A 13,513-nucleotide genomic window follows, 5' to 3' on the forward strand; every position below is an offset into this window, starting at 1 on the left:
GCTTGTCTTCTTCTGTTTCTTTGTTCTTTGGAGTTTCCTACTTTTTTCCAAGGTTCTTGTAGTGCCGGGTCTGGGAGGCTAAACTCGGTGCGGGCAAGGCGAAGATCCGGTATCTGGTCCAGTTGTATGTCCAGCTCTGTGCACACCTTGACAATGTCAGGGGATGACTTAACAGTAAATCTTTTGCCGTCTGCCGTGATGAAGAGGCCGAATGGGAAAAGCCAACGAAAAAGAAATTGTCTCTGTTTGCGAGCATCTGTAAAAGGTTTCAGCAGATATGTTTTGGACAAGGTTGATGGTGCCAAGTCCTGAAAAACCCGGATTTTAGAGCCCTTATACTCCAGGGTGTCAAGCGACCTTGCCTTTTTGAAAATCTTTTCTTTCATGCGGAAGTCCAAAAATTCTACAAATTACATCTCTTGGGAATTCCAATTGTTGGGCTTGGGTTTTAATGCCCTATGTGCTCTCTCAAGGACTAGCCCTTTTCTCTCCTCCGGGTCCAGCATCGGTAGAAAAAGATCATGGAGAATTGCTGGCACGTCTTCTTGGTCCAGGGCTTCTGGGACTCCCCGAATTCTGAGATTGTTCCTTCTGTTTCTATTTTCGATGTCTTCCATCGCAGTATAAAGGGAGTTGATATGATCCTCTTGTTGCAGGAGACCAGATTTCAGATCCCCAGAGAAGGCAGATAATTTTGAATGTGCTTCTTCCGGCTCCTCCACTCTGCCCCCTATCTGCTGAATCTCTTTTTTAATTGTAGATAAGTCTTTCGCCAAAGGAGCCAAGGCTGACGATAAAATACTTTTGATGAAGCCTCTTGAAATCGGTTTATCTGAGTCCGAAAAATCAGAAGGATCCTCTTGCATATCCTCTGGCCCTAGGACATCATCTGCATCCTTAAATTGCGATGACCCTTACTTAGGGCCACTTTGTTTCGTGAAAAATTTTTCCATCTTTTTGGACGCTTGTGGGCCGCTGTTAGCATTGGCGTCAGTTGGTTTTCCAATCTTGACCATGGTCCTTTTCCTATAATCGGCACCAGAACTTCAATGCGATACCCCACGGAGAACTGCAGACGAGAATCAGTGTGGACAGCTGTGAAATCAAATAGCAGGGTATTGACTGGAATAAAAGGGAGTCTCGCAGTTGATATTTTTCAAATGTCCACTAGATGGGGGTCACGTGCTATTTTGTTCATATAATACTCAATAGCTCCTCCATTGTTGTATTTTGTGACACAAGGTTAGAATGGAGGAAGAACAAAGAATTTTCTTAATAGCTGTTTAGCGGACTTTATCAGCAGTGAGCATTATATTACGATATAGGAACCATCTTCTCATTATCTCCCGGGAGCCTCCTCTCTCACGATCAACATGGAGCTGTTGTACATATTTCCCCCCCCCGGTGGGCAAAGTATCTAGCTTTTTAAATCATGGCATTAGAAAGGGATTGAGCAATTCCCTTAGACAAGCAGACCCACTTATCCTAGCAGAGAGAGGCTGTCTTTACAGCCCATCTTCAGAGCAGATAGGAGATGTGTAATTGTGCTCAGGGTTTCCTGTCCTGTCAGGATCTCCGCCATCAGAATTATCTGTAAGAGGGAAGGGGGGGGAAACAGCCAGCACAGGACCAGTAGGCTTTATAACAATAACAGACCCTGCAGATTCAGGGCCAGGTTTTGCTCTTATCAGAAGCTGGCAGCGTATTTGCTTCCCACCGCTGAGTCAGAGGAGAGTGACAATCTCCTACCTCCCCCCTCACCCACCTCCTGAAGGCTTCTTCTCCGTCTTCCTCTCCCTGGGGTCGATGGAGTGGTCAGTGGATCTGTGCCTGTGCCCGGGAGAGGCTCGTGCGGCTGCAGTAGAAGCTGATCGCTTGGCCTCCGGAAGGGGAATCACCGCCGCTCGTCTCCTGTCTCTCACCGGCCTCTGCTCCCTCGATCTTCCTATCTCCCGTCTCTCAGGGCTCCCCGTTCCAGTACCTGCTCATATCAGCAGTGGTCGGTAGTTTCTCCGCTCCTTTCTTGCTGTGAGTGGTCGGCACAAACCACAGGGAGATCCAGCCTTCTGGGTCCTATCTCTGACCCATGCTCCTCCGTCTTCCACGTGTATCACGTATAGTTAATCTCTAAGTGGGCTTTTTTTTTTCTTTAGCTCCGAGGCTCACAGTGGTGGATCGCTTCAGATGAAGCAGGAGCACTATATAACATGCCCTACTCCTTCGGTGGCCATCTTGGATCTATTTGGCTGATTTTTATGATGTATTTAGTGAGAACAAGTCTGCGTCTTTGCCTCCTCATAGGAGTTATGACTGTGCAATTGAGTTGAGACCTGGGTGTAAATTTCCCAAGGGTTTATCTGTACCCGAGCACGAGGCTATGCGATCCTATATTAAGGAATCGTTGGAGAAGGGTCATATTAGACCATCCTCTTCGCCCTTAGGTGCTGGGTTTTTTTTCGTGGCCAAGAAAGATGGTTCATTAAGGCCTTGTATTGACTATCGTTCCCTCAACAAAATTACGGTTAAATATCAGTATCCGTTACCCCTGATTTCTGATTTATTCTCCAGAGTTAAAGGTGCTTGCTGGTTTACCAAGCTTGACCTCAGGGGGGCGTATAATCTTATTCGCATTAAGCATGGGGATGAATGGAAGATGAAGTTTAATACTCCGGAGGGACATTTTGAGTACCTGGTGATGCCTTTTGGGCTCACTAATGCCCCTTCTGTCTTCTAATCCTTCACGAATTATATTTTCCAGGACTTTGTGGATAAGTTTTTGATGATCTATTTGGATGATATTTTTATCTTTTCCAGGGATTGGGATTCTCATGTGGAACATGTTCGGACTTTGTTCTGGATTTTGAGAGTGAATTCCTTGTATGTTAAGGGATCGAAGTGCCTTTTTGGTGTACAGAGGATTTCATTTTTGGGATTTATTTTGTCTCCGTCAACTATTGAAATGGACCCAGCCAAGGTACAGGCCATTTATGATTGGGTTCAACCCACTTCTTTGAAGGCTGTCCAGAAGTTTTTGGGTTTTGCTAATTTTTATCGTAAATTTATAGCTAATTTTCCTGGTATTGCCAAACCACTGACTGATTTAACTAAAAATGGTGCTGATGTGCTGAATTGGTCTTCAGAGGCTGTTTCGGCCTTTCAGGAGCTGAAGCGGAGGTTCACTTCTGCTCTGGTTTTGCGGCAACCTGATGTCTCACTTCCTTTTCAGGTGGAGGTAGACGCTTCAGAGATTGGTGCAGGAGCTGTTTTGTCCCAAAAAGATCCGGTGACGTCTAAAATGAATCCCTGTGCCTTCTTTTCCCGAAAGTTCTCCCCATCTGAGCGCAACTATGATGTGGGGAATCGGGAATTGTTAGCCATGAAATGGGCATTTGAGGAGTGGAGACATTGGTTGGAGGGAGCTAGACATCAAGTTGTGGTCCTCACTGACCACAAGAATTTGATTTACCTTGAGTCGGCCAAACGCTTGAATCCTAGACATGCTAGATGGGCCTTGTTTTTTACACGTTTTGATTTTGTGGTCTCCTTTCTTCCAGGCACTAAGAATGTTAAGGCAGACGCCCTTTCTAGGAGTTTCTTTGCTGATTCTCCTATTGTGACCAAGCCTACTACCATCCTAGGTGAGGGGGTAGTTCTTTCTGCCATCTCGCCCGATTTGAGACGTGCTCTAGAAGAATTCCAGGCGGACAAACCTGAGCGTTGTCCTATGGGAAAATTGTATGCTCCTGACCGGTGGAGGAAGAGAGTGATGTCTGAAGTTCAGTGCTCCGCATTGGCTGGTCATCCAGGTATTTTTGGTACCAGAGATTTGGTGAGTCGGTCTTTTTGGTGGCCTGCCTTATCTCGTGATGTCAGGAATTTTGTGCAGTCCTGTGGGACTTGTTCCCGGTCTAAACCCTGTTCTCTCTCTAGTGGGTTGTTGATGCCCTTGCCTGTGCCTAAGAGGCCATGGACCCATATTTCAATGGATTTTATTTCTGATCTTCCTGTCTCTCAGAGAATGACTGTTATCTGGGTGATTAGTGATAGATTCTCTAAGATGGTCCATCTTGTACCACTCCCAAAGTTGCCATCTTCCTCAGAGTTGGTACCCTTGTTTTTACAACAAGTGGTTCGGTTGCATGGGATTCCAGAGAACATTGTGTTGGACAGAGGAGTTCAGTTTGTTTCCAGATTCTGGAAAGCCTTTTGTTCCAAGCTGGGAATTGAGTTGTCCTTCTCCTCTGCGTTTCACCCTCAGACCAATGGGCAGATGGAGAATCATAGAATCATAGAATCATAGAATCATAGAATCGTAGAGTTGGAAGGGACCTCCTGGGCCATCTGGTCCAACCCCCTGCTCAAAGCAGGATTCGCTAAATCATCCCAGTTAGATGTCTGTCCAGCCTCTGTTTGAAGACTTCCATTGAAGGAGAACTCACCACTTCTCGTGGCAGCCTGTTCCACTCATTGATCACTCTAACTGTCAAAAAGTTTTTTCTAATATCTAATCTGTGTCTCCTCCCATTCAGCTTCATCCCATTGCTTCTAGTCTTTCCTTGTGCAAATGAGAATAAAGTTGATCCTTCTACAATGTGACAGCCCTTTAGATATTTGTAGACAGCTATTAAGTGTCCTCTCAGTCTTCTCTTTTGCAAACTAAACATTCCCAAATCCTGCAACCTTTCCTCATAAGACAGGGTTTGCAGACCGGTCACCATTCTGGTCGCTCTTTTCTGAACTTGCTCCAGTTTGTTGATGTCTTTTTTAAAATGTGGTGCCCAAAATTGGACAAAATATTCCAGATGAGGTCTGACCAAAGAGGAGTAGAGGGAAATAATTACTTCACGTGATCTAGACTGTATGCTTCTGTTAATACATCCTAGAATTGCATTTGCCTTTTTTGCTGCTGCATCAGAGAGAACAAACCAGACTTTGGAGTCCTATTTGAGATGTTTTATATCTGCTGATCAGGATGATTGGGTTTCATTTTTGCCCTTGGCCGAATTCGCTTTAAATAATAGAGCTAGTTCTGCCACCTTGATGTCCCCCTTTTTCTGTAACTTTGGGTTTCATCCTCGATTTTCTTCAGGGCAAGTGGAATCTTCAGCCTGCCCAGGTGTTGACACTGTGGTAGAGAGACTGCAGCAGATTTGGGACCAAGTAGTGGATAAGTTGTCTCTCTCCCAGGAAAAGGCCCAGCGGTTTTCTAACTGGCATAGGACCATTGGTCCCCGGTTTAAAGTGGGTGATATGGTTTGGTTGTCATCAAAGAATATTTCTATGAAGGTGGCTTCTCCAAAGTTCAATCCAAGATTTATTGGACCTTACAAGATTTTGGAGATTCTTAATCCGGTTTCTTTTCGATTGGCTCTTCCTGTTACGTTTAAGATCCATAACGTGTTTCATAAGTCGCTGTTGAAGAGATATGTTGAGCCAGTAGTTCCTATGGTGGCACCTCCTGACCCTGTATTGGTTAAAGGTAATGTGGAATATGAGGTAGAGAAAATACTGGATTCTCGTCTGGCTAGATGGAGACTCCAGTATTTGGTTAAGTGGAAGGGTTATGGAAGGGTTATGGCCAGGAGGACAATTATTGGGTCTCTGCCTCTGATATTCATGCCGATAGATTGGTTCGTGCTTTTCATCGGGCCCATCCTGATCGGCCCGGTGGCATGGATGAGGGTTCGGTGACCCCTCCTCAAGGGGGCGTACTGTTGTGAGCTCATTTTTGGGTTTGCCTCTGGCTTCTGGTGAGGGCTATGGAGCTGGCTGTGCTGACAGAGGAGTAGTGAGTTCTCTCTCTGGACTCCCTCTGCTGGTGAAGGGAAGTAATGAAGCTGATCTAAATGGCAGAGACCGGCCACCTGAGGAAGAGGACTGTGATTGGACATCAGGAATTTCTGATTGGATTTAAGACAGCCGACTCCCTAGTTTCTTGCTGGTGATTTCTCCTGACTGTGGCTTCTGGTTTCCAGTTTGGTTCCTGCCTTCTTAAAGCTAGGTTTTCTCTGCTATTGTTCATATGAGTTTTCGTCTGGCTTACTTAGTTTTTGTGTTCAGCCAGCCCTGGCTGGGACTGGGCTGAATCCCCATTTTGTCTCTGATCAGTTGATCTCTTTTGCTCTGTCTTCAGAATATACCTGAGTCTAGCGACTTCAGGGCCTTTTTCTATCAGACGTGTTGGACATTTTTTGGCAGGGGTTTTTGCGTGATTGCAGACAGCAGCTTTTTTTTCCTGTCCTTTCTAGTTAGTGAGGGCCCCATCATTTTCTCAGCCTATCTTTCTATCTGTGTTTGTGTTTTCATCTTGTTTCACCAACAATACATGTTGGGGGCTGTCTATTGCTTTGGGGTCTGCTCTAGGGCAGTTTAGATTTTCCCTTTCTTTCTTTAGGCTTATTTAGTTCTCCGGCCATGACGAGGCATCTAGGACCACCGTAGGCATGCTCCACGGCTACTGCTAGTTGTGTGTATAGGATCAGGGGTCTGCAATCCGCTAGTTTCCAACCTCTCCGGTTTTCTGGGCTTAGGTTGCTTTATGTTTTTTCCTCCTCGGTGACTCATTCATAACAGGTGGCGCTGTAGAGTAAAAGTCCTCTTTCTCTCTGAAGAGGCAATTTGCATATAACATCTAATGATGTGTTTTGCTGGAGCTCCTCAGACGAGATTTCAGAAACATCGGCATGTCTTGTGTGTTTCCGTCCTGCCCTCCTTGTGCGTTTTTTGACAAAGATCTCCGTGACATTTTGTAGTAATTAGGTTGAGATTTATTTTTCCTAGTACGACTATTATCAGAGAATTCACATGATGGATCAGTGGAGATATCCGATGACTCCAAATCCGATGAGGAAAAGGTAACTTGATTCTTATGGGCAGTGTTCACAAAAGTACGAGACTACTAAGACCAATAGCAATTCCTTTAAATCTAACCTGACGGTTGTTGAAAGAAAAGCTTTAATTGATCTCAAATCTAATCATCAAATTATTATTAAAATGTCGGATAAAGGTGGCTCCGTTGTTGTCATGAATGAGAAAGATTATTCTTTGGCTATTAATAAAATGGTCTCAGAAAATTTAATATATACTCCCTTACAAGGTGATCCCACTAATTTTTTCTTAAAAAAGATCAAGGATATAATTATTGAGGGAGAAAAATTTGTTGGTTTTTTTTACAAAAAACAATCTGAATTTTTATTAATTGATGATCCTGTTATCCCTATTATGCATGCCCTGCCGAAAACTCATAAAAATGTTTTTTCTCCACCAATGCGCCCCATAATAGCGGGTATAGGGTCACTTAATGAGTGATTAGGTGAATGGCTTGATTCCGTCCTCCAACCTTTGGTATATCGTATACCTGGTCATCTCAAGGATACCAAAGATGTACTTAATATGTTCCATGGCATTCGTTGGGATGCAAATTTTACATGGGTTACCTGTGATGTCATTTCTCTATATACAAGTATCCCTCATAATGTTGCTATTTCTGCAGTAAGTTTTCATCTCCAGAAATATAGTTTATATTGTGTTGATTTACAAAACTATATTGTGGAGGTTTTACAGTTTTTGTTATCACATAATTATTTTCTTTTTGATAAAAAGTTCTTCCTACAAAATAACAGAGTTTCCATGGGAGCCAAATTCTCACCATCTGTGGCCAATTTGGTCATGGCTTGGTGGGAAGAGCTTTATATCTTTAATGTGGATAATCCTTTTTTTGACCATATCGAATGGTATGCTAGGTATATAGATGATTTGTTATTGATTTGGAAGGGGGACATTAACACTATTCCTATGTTTACAGATTATATTAATTTGGATGAATTTAATTTAAATTTTACGTATTTTTCTGATCCACGTAGTATATATTTCTTGGATCTGTGTCTAACGGGAAAATTACATCAATGTATCTTTAGTGCCACCTGTAGAAAGGAAACCGCAGGTAACACCATTCTTCATGCTGGTAGTTACCATCCAGCCCATACCATCAAAGCTATCCCTGTGGGAGAACTCACACGTGCTAAAAGAAATTGTAGCACAGAGGAGAGCTATAAAAAAGAGTTCTTTTCTATTAAAAATCGCTTAAATAAAAGAGGTTACGATTCAGAGAGCTGCAAATATTGTTAATAAAAAATCAAGGGACACACTCATCAAGTCTAATTCTTACATTAATAAAAATAGTGATTGTCCGAGTTTAATCCTTACATATAGTCCCTATTGTAATCAGATTCGCAGGATTATTAATAATAATCTCCATATTTTACGGAAAGATGATATTATGAATTAAATATTGAAAGATGGAATTAAAATAGTCTCCAGAAAGGCATTAACATTAGGAAACAGCCTGTCACCTAGTTTATATCGTTCAGAGCAATCTTAGAATAGTGATAAAGGTAACTGGCTCTCCATAGTAGGATATCACAAGTGTGGCCAATTACCATGTAAAACTTGTTGTTTTTCCATCTAAAACTTTATCTTTTTTCCAATTCTGCAAATAATAAGGTATATAAAATTAAAGAGTTTTTAAATTGCAACTCAAATTACGTGGTTTATATAGCTGAATGCACTAAATGCGGTTTAAAATATGTAGGATCTACTCTCCGTAAACTAAAAGAGAGAATACGTGAAGATCTATATGATGTCGGGCAAACGTCTACCAGAAATATTTCTAATTTATCAAAGCATTTTACTTCTGTTCATGACAGGGATTTATCTGGCTTGAAGATTTATGCAGTGGAAAGGATTAGAAGGAACGTACGAGGTGGAGACAGAGAAAAACTCCTAAGGAACCAAGAGGCATATTGAATATATGTGCTTGATACACGTGTTCCTTTGGGATTAAATTTGAAAAAGGAATTTATGCTGTACTATTGAATTTTTATATATTTTTAATATGTTATGTTATAAATAGGTTTTTGTTTTTTGTTATTGTTTCTTTTTTTCTTATTTTTTATATTATTTCTATATAAATTGTGCACTTCTGATTATATGATTTTGATTACCTGTGATTGAGTTTTATATGTGGTTCAGCTGATATTCCACAGCCACTCTGAGTCTAAGAGCACTTGTGCTCGAAACGCGTACAGAGATCTGGAGAATATCCCCATGCGGTAATTTTGTTGCCGATATTTGATCACAAGCAGCCATGAATTTATTTTAAACATGGTTCAATAAAAATCCTGGATTTTAATTTCTGGAGCTGGACCTTCCTTTCTTTTCTTGGATTTCATTATACGTCCTGGCAGAGACGTGTCCCTGCTCAGAGTCTCCCCAATAGTTCTCATGAACTTACAAAAGCTGAGCTGAAATTTATCTTTCTCAACACTTATATGTCCGCTGTATTTCCTTTATGTGTCTGTAAAACGGGAATGGTTGGTTTTCGGGGTCAGGCAGCTGCTTCAGCATAGCTAGCTGGTCAGAGGGGCTCCCGGGATAACACTCCTGCATCATTCTTATTCTAGTCACCCTTCTAGGTGCTGATGTGGTTGGTCATCTGGTGTCTACTGTCAGCTTACGCCTCAAAGGTCAATGTCCCCACTACCCACTAACCACACTATTATGTCAGCTTCTTATGTCACTACATATGATCTTTTCTGGACAGGTTTTAGTGCAACTCGCTTAGGTCGGTAGCACAGGTCACACAAGTAGCTAATCAGTCTGGGTTTGTCTGAGTCTGACCACAGTGTTTACAAGTCCATCTGTTTTGTCTGGGTCTCTAGTTAAACTTTGTCAATCAAAATATTCATAATACACCTTACTTCCATACTGCTGCACATTCTCAAACATCATTTATTCACTTGCTATTTTCTTCCCTTGTCTGTGTCTTTTTGTACATCCAAACATTTTTGCCTTTTTCAATGTTGGGCCCACCTGTTTTACTGATTCCTTTCTTCTCTGTCTTTTATAATCTGCATAGCGGTGGAATCCCCATTGGGAGGCCCTGATTGCACATAGAAAAAGTTGCCCATGGCTTCAACTTTTTCTCCCGACAGCTCACCTTTCTTCTGAAATGCCCCTCTAGTGTGCCTGGATCTTGTCTTACAGGCCACATGTAGCAAGTCAGAGCGAGCCTGCCAAGGTATAGCGAGAAGTCTCCTTGCCTCTCACCCGGTAGACCTACAGGATGTAACGAGAAGGTTCTTTGCCTCTCACCCGTTAGATCAGCTGACTAGATAGGAATAGGCCTTTTTCCTTCCAGCCCAGCTCCATGGAGCGTGGGAAGGCTGCTTCAACTTAGACAGCTCACCTTTATTCTGAAATGCCCTCTTAGTGTGCCTGCACCTTGTCTTACAGGCCACACATAGCAAAGTCAGAACGAGCCTGCCAAGGTGTAGCCAGAAGGCACCTTGACTTCGCCTCTCACCCACAACAAAAAACCCGCTGACTAAAGTAAGAAGGCCCAGATGTGATAGGCCTCTAAGCTACTTTATCAGCCATGCAGTTGGCTACCTCCTTCTGCTGATCCTCAATTTGCTATAAACCATTGTGACGGGAGTATTCTCCAGAGCAAGGAGGGACAACAGGCCTGGGAACGATCCAACAGATTTATTGACCAGAAAACAGGAACAACACGAAGGTAATTTGCAGAGTCCCAAAATAAGTCCACAGGAAACTGATTCGGGGGCACCTCCTGACAATCCTTGTGCCAGATCACAAAACCATAGTCCTTTAAGAGTCCCAGAAATCCACCACAGAGGCCGAAGCTTCCTCAGACAGCCTCGTCCTTCTCTTTTAGCATCCAACTCACATCTGCTGGGTCACACATAAGTCCATTTTCTTGGGCTCCTGGGATCAGCCCAAGTGTAGGGGAGTAGAAGTTCCCACCTCCTAGTCAATGGTTTGGTCCATCGCAGGGCTCCGAGGTGTCTACAAGGATGTGTATTGTGAGTCCTCCCCCTGCTGAGGAGAACAATGGTGATTCCCCTAGCTGTGTTGACCCAAGCCTGAATTCAATTATGGTCTAGATACACAAGTCTTGTGGAAAGGAGACAGGTTACTTACATAATTACATTATAGTCCCAGAGACACAGGCAATGGGGAAAGGAAACATATTGTTACAGGTATACACAAGACATTGCAAAGTATTGGGGAAAAATACATATCATGACACCATCACACAACTAGGAGCAGGTTCAAACACATTAATGACCAAACAATCACTTACAATTTCCTTCTAAATTAGGCACCATATTTTACTTTCAACTTCCAACTTCAACTTACAAAATTTCATTCCACTTCAATGAAGTACTGTTGCTTTAAAATGCACAAATCTCCTAGCGAGCATTACACCAAGGACAGAAATACAGAGATATCCAATGACTCCAAATCCGACGAGGAAAAGGTAACTTGATTCTTATGGGCAGTGTTCACAAAAGTACGAGACTACTAATACCAATAGTAATTCCTTTAAATCTAACCTGACAGTTGTTGAAAGAAAAGCTTTAATCGATCTCAAATCTAATCATCAAATTATTATTAAAATGTCCGATAAAGGCGGCTCCGTTGTTGTCATGAATGAGAAAGATTATTCTTTAGCTATTAATAAAATGATCTCAGAAAATTCAATATATACTCCCTTACAAGGTGATCCCACTTATTTTTTCTTAAAAAAGATCAAGGATATAATTATTGAGGGAGAAAAATTTTTATTAATTGATGATCCTGTTATCCCTATTATGCATGCCCTGCCGAAAACTCATAAAAATGTTTTTCCTCCACCAATGCGCCCCATAATAGCGGGTATAGGGTCACTTAATGAGTGATTAGGTGAATGGCTTGATTCCGTCCTCCAACCTTTGGTATATCGTATACCTGGTCATCTCAAGGATACCAAAGATGCACTTAATATGTTCCATGGCGTTCGTTGGGATACAAATTTTACATGGGTTACCTGTGATGTCATTTCTCTATATACAAGTATCCCTCATAATGTTGCTATTTCTGCAGTACGTTTTCATCTTCAGAAATATAGTTTTTATTGTGTTGATTTACAAAACTATATTGTGGAGGTTTTACAGTTTTTGTTATCACATAATTATTTTCTTTTTGATAAAAAGTTCTTCCTACAAAATAACGGAGTTTCCATGGGAGCCAAATTCTCATCATCTGTGGCCAATTTGGTCATGGCTTGGTGGGAAGAGCTTTTTATCTTTAATGTTGATAATCCTTTTTTTGACCATATTGAATGGTATGCTAGGTATATAGATAATTTGTTATTGATTTGGAAGGGGGACATTAACCCCTTAATGACCGCCAATACATCTTTTAACTGACGTGAGATATAAGAGAATAGCATCCCCATACAGGTGACAATCCAGCAGCTGTCAGCTGTACACTATAGCTGACAAATTGCTGCATCAGCCACGATATGTGTTTTTTCACCGTCCAAATCATTTTACCCCCTTAGATGCTGCGGTTAATAGTGTCAACATCATATAAATGGTTAACAGAGCGGGGGGGCTTTCTCTTTATCCCCATCGGCACCCTGAGATCATGATTGTGTGGTTCTGATGTTTGCCATGGCAATTTATGACCAAATAGCGGCCTTAGAGCCTGACGGCTGTTGTAACCTGTTCAGAAGTTAGTGGCATTAGGGTGGTAAAAATACACTTTTTCAGTTCTGTCATGCCACGTTGCATTAATTCCTGAAAATGACCTGAAGGGTTAATAAACTACCTGACTGCAGTTTTCAATATGTCAGAGGGTGCTGTTTTTAAAATGGTATAACTTTTTGGGGTTTTCCATTATCTAGGACCCCCAAAGTCACTTCAAACCTGGATAGGTCCTTAAAAAAAATAATTTTGTAAATTTCCTTGATAAAATGAAAAATGACTGCTACATTTTTAAACCTCCTAAAATGCTAACAAAATAAAAGAACATTTTACAAATGATGCTGATGTAAAGCAGACATGAGGGAAATGTTATTTAATAATGTTTTGCTATGGTATGACCATCTGGATTAAAGGGATAATCATTCAATGTTTGAAAATTGCTAAATTTTTAACATTTTTCTCAAATTTCTGATATTTTTTTATAAATAAAAACAAAACATATTGACCTAAATTTACCGTTATCATAAAGTACAATGTGTCACGAAAGAAACAATTTCAAAATCACTGGGATTTGTTGAAGCGTTCCAGAGTTATTACCACATAAAGTGACACTTGTCAGATTTTAAAAATTTGGCTCCGTCACTAAGGGGTTAACACTATTCCTATGTTTATAGATTATATTAATTTGAATGAATTTAATTTAAATTTGACGTATTTTTCTGATCCACATAGTATATATTTCTTGGATCTTTGCCTAACGGGAAAATTACATCAATGTATCTCTACTGCCACCTGTAGAAAGGAAACCGCAGGTAACACCATTCTTCATGCTGGTAGTTGCCATCCAGCCCATACCATCAAAGCTATCCCTGTGGGAGAACTCACACGTGCTAAAAGAAATTGTAGCACAGAGGAGAGCTATAAAAAAAGAGTTCTTTTCTATTAAAAATCGCTTAAATAAA

At 41.4% G+C, this 13,513-nt stretch overlaps 1 long non-coding RNA gene across 1 annotated transcript in view; it reads right to left on the minus strand.

Annotated features, from left to right (window-relative positions):
* The window catches only part of LOC141099312 (uncharacterized), a 5,802-nt gene extending 3,590 nt beyond the window's left edge, over nucleotides 1-2,212 (minus strand). The window contains exon 1 of the long non-coding RNA XR_012234471.1: nucleotides 1-2,212. This exon is cut by the window's left edge and continues 390 nt beyond it. This is a non-coding gene — a long non-coding RNA (uncharacterized lncRNA).
* Between the last annotated feature and the right edge of the window lie 11,301 nt (nucleotides 2,213-13,513).

Source organism: Dendrobates tinctorius, unplaced genomic scaffold (genome assembly GCF_039654945.1).
Source record: "Dendrobates tinctorius isolate UK_male_01 unplaced genomic scaffold, ASM3965494v1 ptg000099l, whole genome shotgun sequence".
Lineage (NCBI taxonomy): Eukaryota > Metazoa > Chordata > Amphibia > Anura > Dendrobatidae > Dendrobates > Dendrobates tinctorius.